Below are 10,638 nucleotides of genomic sequence, written 5' to 3'. Positions count from 1 at the left end.
TTGGATCTGCAAGATGACTTCTCATTACCCAGGAAATGACTTATCTCTTCATTTGTGTGGGTCTGAAAATTTCCGCTGTTCGGAACCTCTCCCTCACCTGCTGGTGAACTGCCCGCTGAGACCGTGGGTGGGAGAACGTTATCATGAATCTCTAGTTCCTTTTGCTGTGGAACTTAATATCCAGATTGAGATCAGGTCAGTGAAAGAATCTTCCAGAGGAAAGAGATATAGAAACTTTCATACTTTCCATAAATAGAGTTCTATGCTCTCTGACTATAGCAAGCCTGAACTTGAATATTCAAATCTTTGGGGTTGGCTATGACACATGACCATTTGAACCATTCATAACTATTTTCTTTTCAGTACTAGAAGAATAAATAGAAGCTTTCAGGATTTTTCACACTTGTCATTTTTTTCTCCATTCTGACTATGGTCACTGCATTTCAAACCACCATTTATTTATTTCTCCTGAGCTTGACTTTCTCATCAGAACCAAAGTCATCATAAGAATACCTAACACAGGCAGCTCTTAGCCATGTCAATCTTCCTTCTCTTCTTCCAATATTCTAGGCATCCTCCTTCCTCAAATGTTTGCATTTTCTGACGCTCATCTGGGTATCATTTTTCATTAGATTGTAATAGGCTTGCAGTCAAGAGAAAGTACAGTCATTAGACTCAGGTATCAGCCCTAGCATTGCATGGCTTTCTGAGCAGCACAAGGTCTAGTTCTGGAATCACCCAGAATTTAAGCAAGCTTACTCATTCTGACTACCATCATTTAGAAAAAGGATAACACATTTGAATTGATTGAGATTCTGTGGTTTACAATACTATTACTACTACAGATTTCATATATCATTCCAACACTACATCCCTAGCTTCATATTGGAACCCCTGCCCCATGATGGTATTCCTGAACTACTGGCAGATAGAAGTCTGTAGAGCAACTGTTCCAGGGTACCCTATAAAACAAGTGTTTTTGAGTATTCTTCTTAAGGTGAAATCTTCAGACACCACTCCAGAGGTGGGAAAGGACAGCAAAGAGGGGTACCATCGCCCCATGATCAGTGGTTGCTAATTAAGTTTGAATCTAGATCATCTATCCTTGCTCAGAGAGAGCACTGGTTAAAGAAGAGATTTCCTCTCAACAATGTTGCCCCAAAGGCATTTGTCAATCTCAGTGTCGATGCTTATGTTCTCCCTGCTTCCTCCACTGCTGCTGGCTATGCTTCTGCTATGTCCTGTCACTCTGCAGGTATCTCCGTGCTCTATATAAACATTGTTGAAATGGAATAAAGTGCCTCTGTTCATCAGACTGGGTTTCATTCTTTCCTGGTCATCAGCTGGGGTGAACATCCTCAGTCCTGAACATACCCAGTAGGCAGAATTTGATCCTCATCAGCCTACATGGTCAGAACAACCTCCCACTCCTAAGGATTCCAATACCTCACCCTCTCAACCCCTGTAAACACAACTATGTGGATCATGCCTTTAGACATTTATTGCTACCTTGTTGTGTATCTTTTAGTCCCCCACAGAAGAGAGGTCATTCTCTCTCCCTTTTCATTTGGCTGCCTGTTTTAGTCTCAGCACTTTGTGAGTTGCATCTCCCTCAACTACTACTTTTCATCATCTTACACTGTTACTTTAAAAAGAGGCTCTGTAACTTATCTCTGACATTATCTTTGTTCTTGAATTTTAGATCAGGACTCACCAAACTCATGAAGTATTTGCTAGATTACTTTGAGAAGAGCTTCTTTATTTCTTTTTCCATTGAATTTGAACAGTTTGCCTAAAATAGTTGGCTATAAAATGATTCATTTTTGGATGCTTTTTAGTTTATTTGGATATTTCTCTTATCTTGAGGAGGGAAAAATGAATCTCAGATAGCTCACTGTTTTAGTTCAATTTCCTTTAGGGTGCCAAATTATGTTCCAAAAATTTACCTTTATGCATCAATTTTATAAACCACCTAAAGTAATATTTAAATGCTCCACCAGTGATTAATATTTTATCTAATTTCAAGGTAATATAGAATTTGTCATTTTTGCTTGATTTTATTTTTTTCGAGAATATGACTCATTGTATGACCATATACACACACATACACATGCTATTGAGAAATAGCTATGTTTTTAGTCAAGATACTTTTCCGAGCCGGAGATATAGCATAGGGGTAAGGCATTTGCCTTTCATGCAGAAGATCATTGGTTCAAATCCCAGCATCCCATATGGTCCCCCGAGCCTGCTAGGAGCGATTTCTGAGCATGAAGCCAGGAGTAACCCCTGAGTCCTGCGGAGTGTGACCCCAAAACCAAAAAAGGATACTTTTTCAATACATTTAATCATACATATTTAGACATATATAGAACACAAAATTGAATTAATATCTACATGCTGTTACCTAGGTGTTAATATTTACATTTTACTATACTTGATCTATCATATATCTGTCCATGTATCATCATTTAAAGGACTATTTGAAATTATAAACATTTCCTAAGTTCTTTCATTCCTCTCAGAAAATAAAATTGTAATTTAATTTAGCTTCCAAAACCTTATAATGGAATCTAACAGTATGATTTAAGGACTTTACACTTGACTCAGAACTCACAAAATATTAAAAATTAAAGTGGCAATATGCATTATTTTATGATAAGGAAGCTAAAAGTGCATTTGAGACTTTCTTTTTCTTTTCATTTTTTTTTTTTTTAGTTTTTGGGTCACACCCGGCAGCGCTCAGGGGTTATTCCTGGCTCTGTGCTCAGAAATCACTCCTGACAGGTTCAGGGGACCATATGGGATGCTGGGATTCAAACCACTGATCTAATGCATGCAAGGCAAACTCCTTACCTCCATGATATCTCTCCGGCTCCATGAGACTTTCATTGAAGATGTTTAGTATAAACTGAAGCAACTGCTTATTATTGAGCAGTGTGATTAATTTTTATTAATTTTATTAATTTTATTAATTAAAACTGCTACCAAAGAAGCCACAGTCAACTTTATTTTCTCTTGGGGTACATAGGTAGCTGCTACCTTTTCTATTAAATTGACCAAGTTATTCTGCTTCACTTGTACTATTATGTAGTGAGAAGGAAGTGAAAATGGAAATGTCCAAATTAATTTCCATTATACGATGAATTCAAGAAATATTTAATTGCTTATTCACAGAATCAAAAAATTGATAGATAACATTGTAATTAGAGAATGAGAATGGAGGGAGGGGACCCTTATAGACCTTCTAAGCCAGCCTTCTCATTTTGGTGATAATAAAAATGTGGCACCAGAATGGAAAGACACATTTCTAAATTCACATTTTTCACAAGTGAAACACACAGCTAATAACTATGTCTAGAACTAGCTTTGCTCTGTACTTGTAGGAAGTCATAAAGAAAGATCTCACATTCTTGGCCCAGATGGGCTTTGGGTTTTCTTTTTATACTTTTTTTTGAGTTTTGACATTTGTTTGTTATCTGATGGGACTTCAATTACAACCTGCTGTTCTGTAATTTTAAATTGCACTTAGAATATTTTAAATGCCATCAGTACTTGAGAGTTCAATTAGCAATAGAAATAAGTAGTTTAATGAACAGTGAGTTTCTGTGTAATTTGCCTATTAGCTGGGTTTGTTCTTATTACAGCTATTTCCATTTTTCCTGAGTTACCAAGATTTGACCAAAGAAAAACAGCTTAAGTAAAATCAACTTCTGATTTTATGGATCTAGATTGTATACAACTGAGACACCAAAATACAAAATTAAGGGTGAAAAGGTATTTTTTAAAGGACTATGTGAGGAACTCTGAAATAAAGAAATATTTCTAATTACAAAAGGAAGGGTCAAAAGGAAGCTAGGCATCACTGTGATTGGCATATGTTAAGCACTTTTCATCTAGTACTAACTTTTTTTTCTTTTTCAGGGGAGAGTGCAAACGCAGTCCCCCACTACCACAAATTATACAGTCGAGTTTCCCACATTTGGGGAAATCGCAGGGGTCAGCACAGCCAGAGTGCAATGGATGAGCCTCACCCTGGGGAAACCACCTTCGTGATCATGGTATCTCCCCTGCCAGGTGTCTAGTACTAACTTTTACCACAAAAATTTCAGTCTGATATAATATAATGGCTATGTCTCCTAACTTAGAGACATTAAATCAATGGCACCTGGGTCTTTCTGATACTCAAACCATGTGGCTGTTGTAGCACGACCTTACTGGAAAATAACTGTCTTGAGAATGTGCGGTTCATCATATTCAAAGATAGAAATAAATCCAATAGAGACATTGACAGCAGAAGGCTTCAGTTTGGAACATAGAAGTATTCAAATCTTGATCCTTCAATACAGAATGTTTTATCCCAAGAAGGCCCTCCAGTTGAAATTAGAACCATGGTTGCCAATGGCGGGGATAGTCTAAGAAATCCAAACACGAAATGTCTTTGTTGTTGTTCCAAGCACTGCTTTTTACCATGCTCTTTCAATCTCTCATTTTGTTTCTTGGCAACAAATTTAAGAAAGTTCATTAACATGTGACCATTTCCATTCACTCAGATTATGGTCACTTCAATGTAAAAATACAAAACCTTTTCCACACCTTCTGCTCCCATGCATATTGGAGCACTGTCCCAATTGGTCCAGTTGGGTAGGGAAGTGAGTTTGTGTGTGTAGGTGTGTATGTGTGTCGGTCTTCAACCTTTCTTTATCTCTCATGGAAAACAAGAGTGACTGCACAAAGCTTAGTGTAGAAGAAGCAGTTGCATCTTTTCTTGGCTTAGTGTGTGGTAGGGTAATCTTATTTACTCACTCTTTGTCTAGATAATCCTGTTTGACAATAAATGGTAATCGTGCTGAAAACTACTTGGAAATTTATTTTTTTAAGTCAAACTTTAGAATACTTAACATGTTTTCTTTAGCACTTTTCTTATGGCTATTCTAAAATGGTAGTTAAAATTTGGAGCTCTGGAAAATTTAATACTAGTAGAAAATGTGCTTGCAATAGGGATCGAGACAAATTTATTGGTTTCCATTTAATTGAACTTAAGTCAAACTGATGAGAATTACAAACTATTATCTGTACTGGTAATACCCTATTATAGGAGTCAGTAAACTTTTTATATAGAGGGTTTGAGAGCAATATTTTAAGCTCTGTATAGGTCTGAAGGATACAAGTTTGACTATTTGACAACCCTTTAAAAGGGGTGAATAAAGGCAATGTGAGCTGTACTTTGCCTAACTGGCACAAATAAAAAGCAACTCTTTGAAACATTAATGTGGAAAAATACATTGCCTCGAGAGGAAAAAACATTCATATTGGAATTGGATTCTTCATTTGCAGCACTGAGAATGGAGAGCTCTTGAGTAGCAGGAGTGGATTACTGATCACAAAGCTGCAGATTAAAGGAAAAGTGCTCCCTGCAAACCTTAGTCTTTCCAGCACACCAGACTGGACATCCTTCCTCAGAGAACACTCCACACAGGGTAAAGAGTCTATATAGAGTTAAGAAGGTCACATTTATCTTGACCGGAAGCCAGTGCTTTCAAAAGCCAGCTCTCCTTGGATCCTATTCTCTAGTATAAAATTAGAGCCAAAGGTTTTTTGTTTGTTTGTTTTTTGTATTTTTAGGTCACATCCGGCTGCACTCAGGAGATATACCTGGCTCTGCACTCAGAAATCGCTTCTGGCATGGGGGACCATATGGGATGCTAGGATTTGAATTACCTTCAGTCCTGGATGAGCTACGTGCAAGGGAAATGCCCTACCACTGTGCTCTTTCTCTGACCTCCAGAGTATTTTCAGGTTCTTATAAGTGTATGCCTTTCAACATAGGATTCTGGAATATAAATAATAGTTTATTTCTTTAGTTTACTAATTTTACCTGTTTAGGTAACTATTTTGATCTTTGCTCGAGCTCCTACAAATATTAGACAACAACATAATCATTATATTCTGGTTACAACAGCAATGATATATCAGAAGAATAAAAATAAAATGTGCTTTAAAATATATGAATGCTATATGATAAAAGAAATTGAAAAAAATGCTGAAAGGAATCAAAAGAGTTAGCTAAAGATAGAAGGAAGTACAGAAAGGGAGAAAATAAGCAAGATTCTATTGGAAACACTGGTTTCGGTTTTAAAACTGAGTTTGGAATAAGCAAATTGGGGAAAATGCTGGACATAGGCTAGACATAGGATATAATAAAGAGAATTTGAATAATTATATATAAAAATAGAACAAAGATAAAAATAAATGTCTGTTTTCAGTTCTGGCTTTATTACATCATATATATTATTACATCATATATACATATATGTTGCATGCATAGAATTATCTGATCCCCAAATATAAAATGATACATTTTCATTACTAACACAGGTAGCATAAAGTTAGTTGGTAGTTAAAGACAGGTGAAAACTAAAAATTTCTTAAAAGATCTATAAAAATACAGTGTTGTTCTCCTACCTTCAAAGTAGTATTCCTTTCTCAAAGCACGTTAGGAAATGCAGCAGTTGCACTATGGAATAGATTTCTTTTCATGTAGGCCTTCCTTCACAGAATGCTTGATATATTCGCTATACACTGTGAGTCTTTAAAAAAGAATGCATTACATGAAATATATTTTTGTGACATACATTAAAAGAGTCGTCTGTCAGACAGTTCAGAGAAATTCTATTTTCCTTTCTTTTGTTTTTGGACCACACCATTCCATTGCTGTTAAGGTCGTACTCCTACCTCTGTGCTCAGAAGATCTACCATATAAGCTTTTGGGTATTGAAACATGTTCGGCTGCATGCAAGGCAAGTTCCTAACCCCTTTACTCTCTCTCTGGCTATGACACATATGTGACCTACTCTTTGGTCCTGTGTCTTTACTGGATACATAATTAAGTTCCCTGTCACATTGCTTACTATTACTTAACACCTCTGAACTGTTTTTATATATTATTATGGACATCTCATTTTCATGAATATTCTATGAATTTTCTGAGAGCTAGATATTATAACCATCTTTAAACAAGCTCTGATAAATATACCTTTTTAATTCATTGTTATAACATATAACCATGTTTTTTATATTGATCTCTTTGTTTTGGATCCATACACAGGGGTACTCAGGGGACACTTTCCAATTTAATTCTCTCTCAGGCAGTGCTCATGGAGGTCAGGTCAAACCAGGCATCGGACTTGGAATGCCCACTTACAAAATATGATCACTATTCTGTGGAATTATCTCTGGCCTCTGTACTAGTAGATATGTTAATATTGTTTTATTGTTTTGCTTTTGAGCCAACTCAGCAGTGTTCAGGGCTTACTTCTGGCTTTGTTCTCAGAGAATTCTTTTCTTTTTTTTTTCTTTTTCTTTTTTTTTTTTATCAGGTCAGACCCGTTTGATGCTCAGGGGTTACTCCTGGCTAAGCACTCAGAAATTGCCCTTGACTTGGGGGGACCATATGGGATGTCCCGCGGTCCTTCCTTGGCTAGAGCTTGCAAGGCAGACTTACCTCTAGCACCACCTCGCTGGCCCCACAGGGAATTCTTTTCAGGGAACCATATGTAGTTCAAACCCAGGTCCACCAGGTACAAGGAAAGCACAATAATAGCTATACTATCTCCATGACCCAAGAGGAGATTTTTGACATGTAAGTTAATGTTTCCTTCCTCTTTCCCACTATACTTTTTCTGATGCTTAACTTTTTTTTCCTTTATCACATTGAATTTATACAAACTAACAGTTTCATCTAGATAGTGAGTATAGTCTGTTGAATTCAAAGCTCAGACACAGATGAAAGACAGAAATGCATGATTTCTATCATATCAGTCATAAGATGGTTTTGGAAAAATCATTTAAGTATGTATTTTGAGTCTTTTGTTGAGTACTGTCAGGTAAGCAAAGATATACAAGTATTTTGATAACAGACTAAGATATTTTCAAGGACATAGAAAATAATTTAAAAGTTGTCTGACAAGGTTTCACCAGGTTGGTAGGAGTGATAACTTGAGTAAGCTATGATTTCATTGACAGTATCTTAGACTCTGAATGAAAAGCTCCAAATATTACAGCATCATAGAACTTCAGGAAGTTAGTAAGCATGAGCAAGAGTATGCTGGAAGAACAAATGATGCTGAAGCCCGTGCAATTATAGTTACAGTAAGAAAGTTCTTTACAAATAAGACATAATCTCTAGGACTCGATCAAGACTCTGTCTTATTCTTTCCCCACCAAAAAATGACCTTAAGCAGTTGAATGAACAACAATTGGAAAGTTTTCACGCACATGGTAAAGGAAAAATAAATAGGTACAAACACTCAAAATTTCTATTCTTCCTTAGATTAAAGTGCTTCACTTTTGCTCTTAATACATAGGCCAAAACAAGTCACATAGTTATCCTGACTTGTGCATTCAAGGTCAAATGTAATTTTTAGAATGAAAGTAATATATTGTTTTCTTTGTTCTTTTTTTCGCTATTTCTTTTTTTAATAATATCTTTATTTAAATACCCTGATTACAAACATGATTGTGATTAGGTTTCGGTCATGTAAAGAACACCCCCATCACCAGTGCAACATTCCCACCACCAATTTCTTTTGTTGTTGTTTTAGATCAGACTCAACTGCTCAGGGCTTATTCCTCGTTCTGGGCCCAAAGATCACTCCTAGGGTGATATCAGGGATCAGGGAATGAAGCACGGTAGGACACATGCAAGTCTAGCACCCTCCCTAGCCATTGTACTATCTCTCCTGCTTCATTTATCATCTAATTCTTTCTTTCTTCCGTCCTACTTCTCCTCCTTCTTTCCATACTTTCCGCTGTTCCTCCCTCCATTCTTCCTTCCTTTAATCTTTCCTTCATTTCCTCCTTCCTTCTCTGTAGGGAGCCCCTTAAGAACAGGCAGAAAATGCAGGGGTGAAATGCAGGGCCTTGTGACAGGCACAGAATTTTGTTAAAAGCAGGCAGCTTTGAGAATAAATGTAAACTTTTAAGATTTAAGGCTTGTAAGGCAAAGAAAGGCAACAAGCAAAGAGCTATGCTAAAAGCAGGCAGCCTTAAGGAATAAGTAAACATTGAAGATTTGTACAGAAACAAAGAAAGCACAGAATTTTGGACCTGGGAAACTGAGTCTAAATTATGAGTTCTGTCATCTATACATTCCAACCTGCCTGAGATGGGTTCCATTATCAGTACGTCCCCGACTGATGGAGACAGGTCCCGTTAGCTGTACATTCCATCCTAATTGCTGATGGGTCCTGCTATCTGGACATTATGGTCTGTTCTACGTACATTTCCCATTGACATATTACGAGCAGAACTGTGCCCACACAAAAATGTATATAAGCCAGGCCTTGAGTTTCAATAAAAGGGATTGGATTCGGTCTTGGTTGGAATCCTTTCCCCACTGTTATCTGTCTTGTCTGTCTTTGACTTTGTGTATGCGAGATTTCCCTCCAAGAAAGAATAACCCCATCTTAACTGGTGTCCGTGCAGGAAGAGCACCCACACTTCTCTTCTCTTACTCCCTCCTTTCCTTATTTTAACCTTCCTTCCTTCCTTCCTCTGTCTCTCTTTTCTTTCTCTTTCTTTTCTTTCTTTTTCTTCTTTCTTCTTTCTTTCCTTCCCTCCCTTCCTTCCCTCTCTCCTTCCCTCCCTTCCTCCTTCTTTCCTTCCCTCCTTCCCTCCCTCCCTCCCTCCTTCCTTCCTTCCCTCCCTTCCTCCTTCCCTCCCTTCCTCCTTCCTTCCCTCCCTTCCTCCTTCCCTCCCTTCCTCCTTCCTTCCCTCCCTCCCTCCTTCCCTCCCTCCCTCCTTCCTTCCCTCCCTCCCTCCTTCCTTCCTTCCTTCCTTCCTTCCTTCCTTCCTTCCTTCCTTCCTTCCTTTCTTTCTTTCTTTCTTTTCTTTCTTCTTTCTTTTTCTTTCTTTCTTTCTTTCTTTCTTTCTTATCTTCTTTCTTTCCTTCTTTCTTTCTTTCTTTCTTTCTTTCTTTCCCTTTCTTTCTTTCTTTCTTTCTTTCTTTCTTTCCTTCTTTCTTTCTTTCTTTCTTTCTGTTTCTTTCTTTCCCTTCTTTCTTTCTTCCTTCCTTCCTCCCTCCCTCCCTCTTTTCTTCCTCCCTCCCTCTTTCTTTCTTTCTTTCTTTCTTTCTTTCTTTCTTTCTTTCTTTTTCTTTTTCTTTCTTTTTCTTTCTTTCTTTCTTTCTTTTTTCTTTCTTTCTTTCTTTCTTTCTTTCTTTCTCTTTCTTTCTTCTTCTTCTTTCTTTCTTTCTTTTCCTTTCTTCTTTCTTCTTTCTTTCTTTCTCTTTCTTTCTCTTTCTTCTCTCTTTCTTTCTTTCTTCTTTCTTCTTTCTTTTTTCTTTCTTTCTTCTTTTTCTTTCTTTCTCTTTCTTCTTCTTTTCTTCTTCTTCTCTTCTTTCTTTCTCTTTCTTTCTTTCCTCTTTCTCTCTTTCTTTCTCTCTCTTTCTCTTTCTTCTTTCTTTCTTTCCCTTTCTTTCTTTCTTTCTTTCCCTTTCTTTCTTTCTTTCTTTCTTCTTTCTTTCTGTCTTTTTCTTTCTTTCTCTTTCTATTTCTCTCTTTCTCTTTCTCTTTCTTCTTTCTTTCTTTCTCTTTCTTTCTTTCCTCTTTCTCTCTTTCTTTCTCTCTCTTTCTCTTTCTT

At 37.0% G+C, this 10,638-nt stretch overlaps 1 non-coding gene across 1 annotated transcript; it reads right to left on the bottom strand.

The window, feature by feature from the left end:
- Positions 1–3,918: 3,918 nt before the first annotated feature.
- LOC125999822 (U1 spliceosomal RNA) lies at positions 3,919–4,082 on the bottom strand. Its single transcript, XR_007492290.1, has one exon. It is a non-coding gene; the product is annotated as a U1 spliceosomal RNA (small nuclear RNA).
- Between the last annotated feature and the right edge of the window lie 6,556 nt (positions 4,083–10,638).

This window comes from Suncus etruscus, chromosome X (genome assembly GCF_024139225.1).
Source record: "Suncus etruscus isolate mSunEtr1 chromosome X, mSunEtr1.pri.cur, whole genome shotgun sequence".
Classification (NCBI taxonomy): domain Eukaryota; kingdom Metazoa; phylum Chordata; class Mammalia; order Eulipotyphla; family Soricidae; genus Suncus; species Suncus etruscus.
The sequence above is the reverse complement of the archived record's forward strand: the minus strand, read 5'-3'. Positions and strand labels throughout refer to the sequence as shown.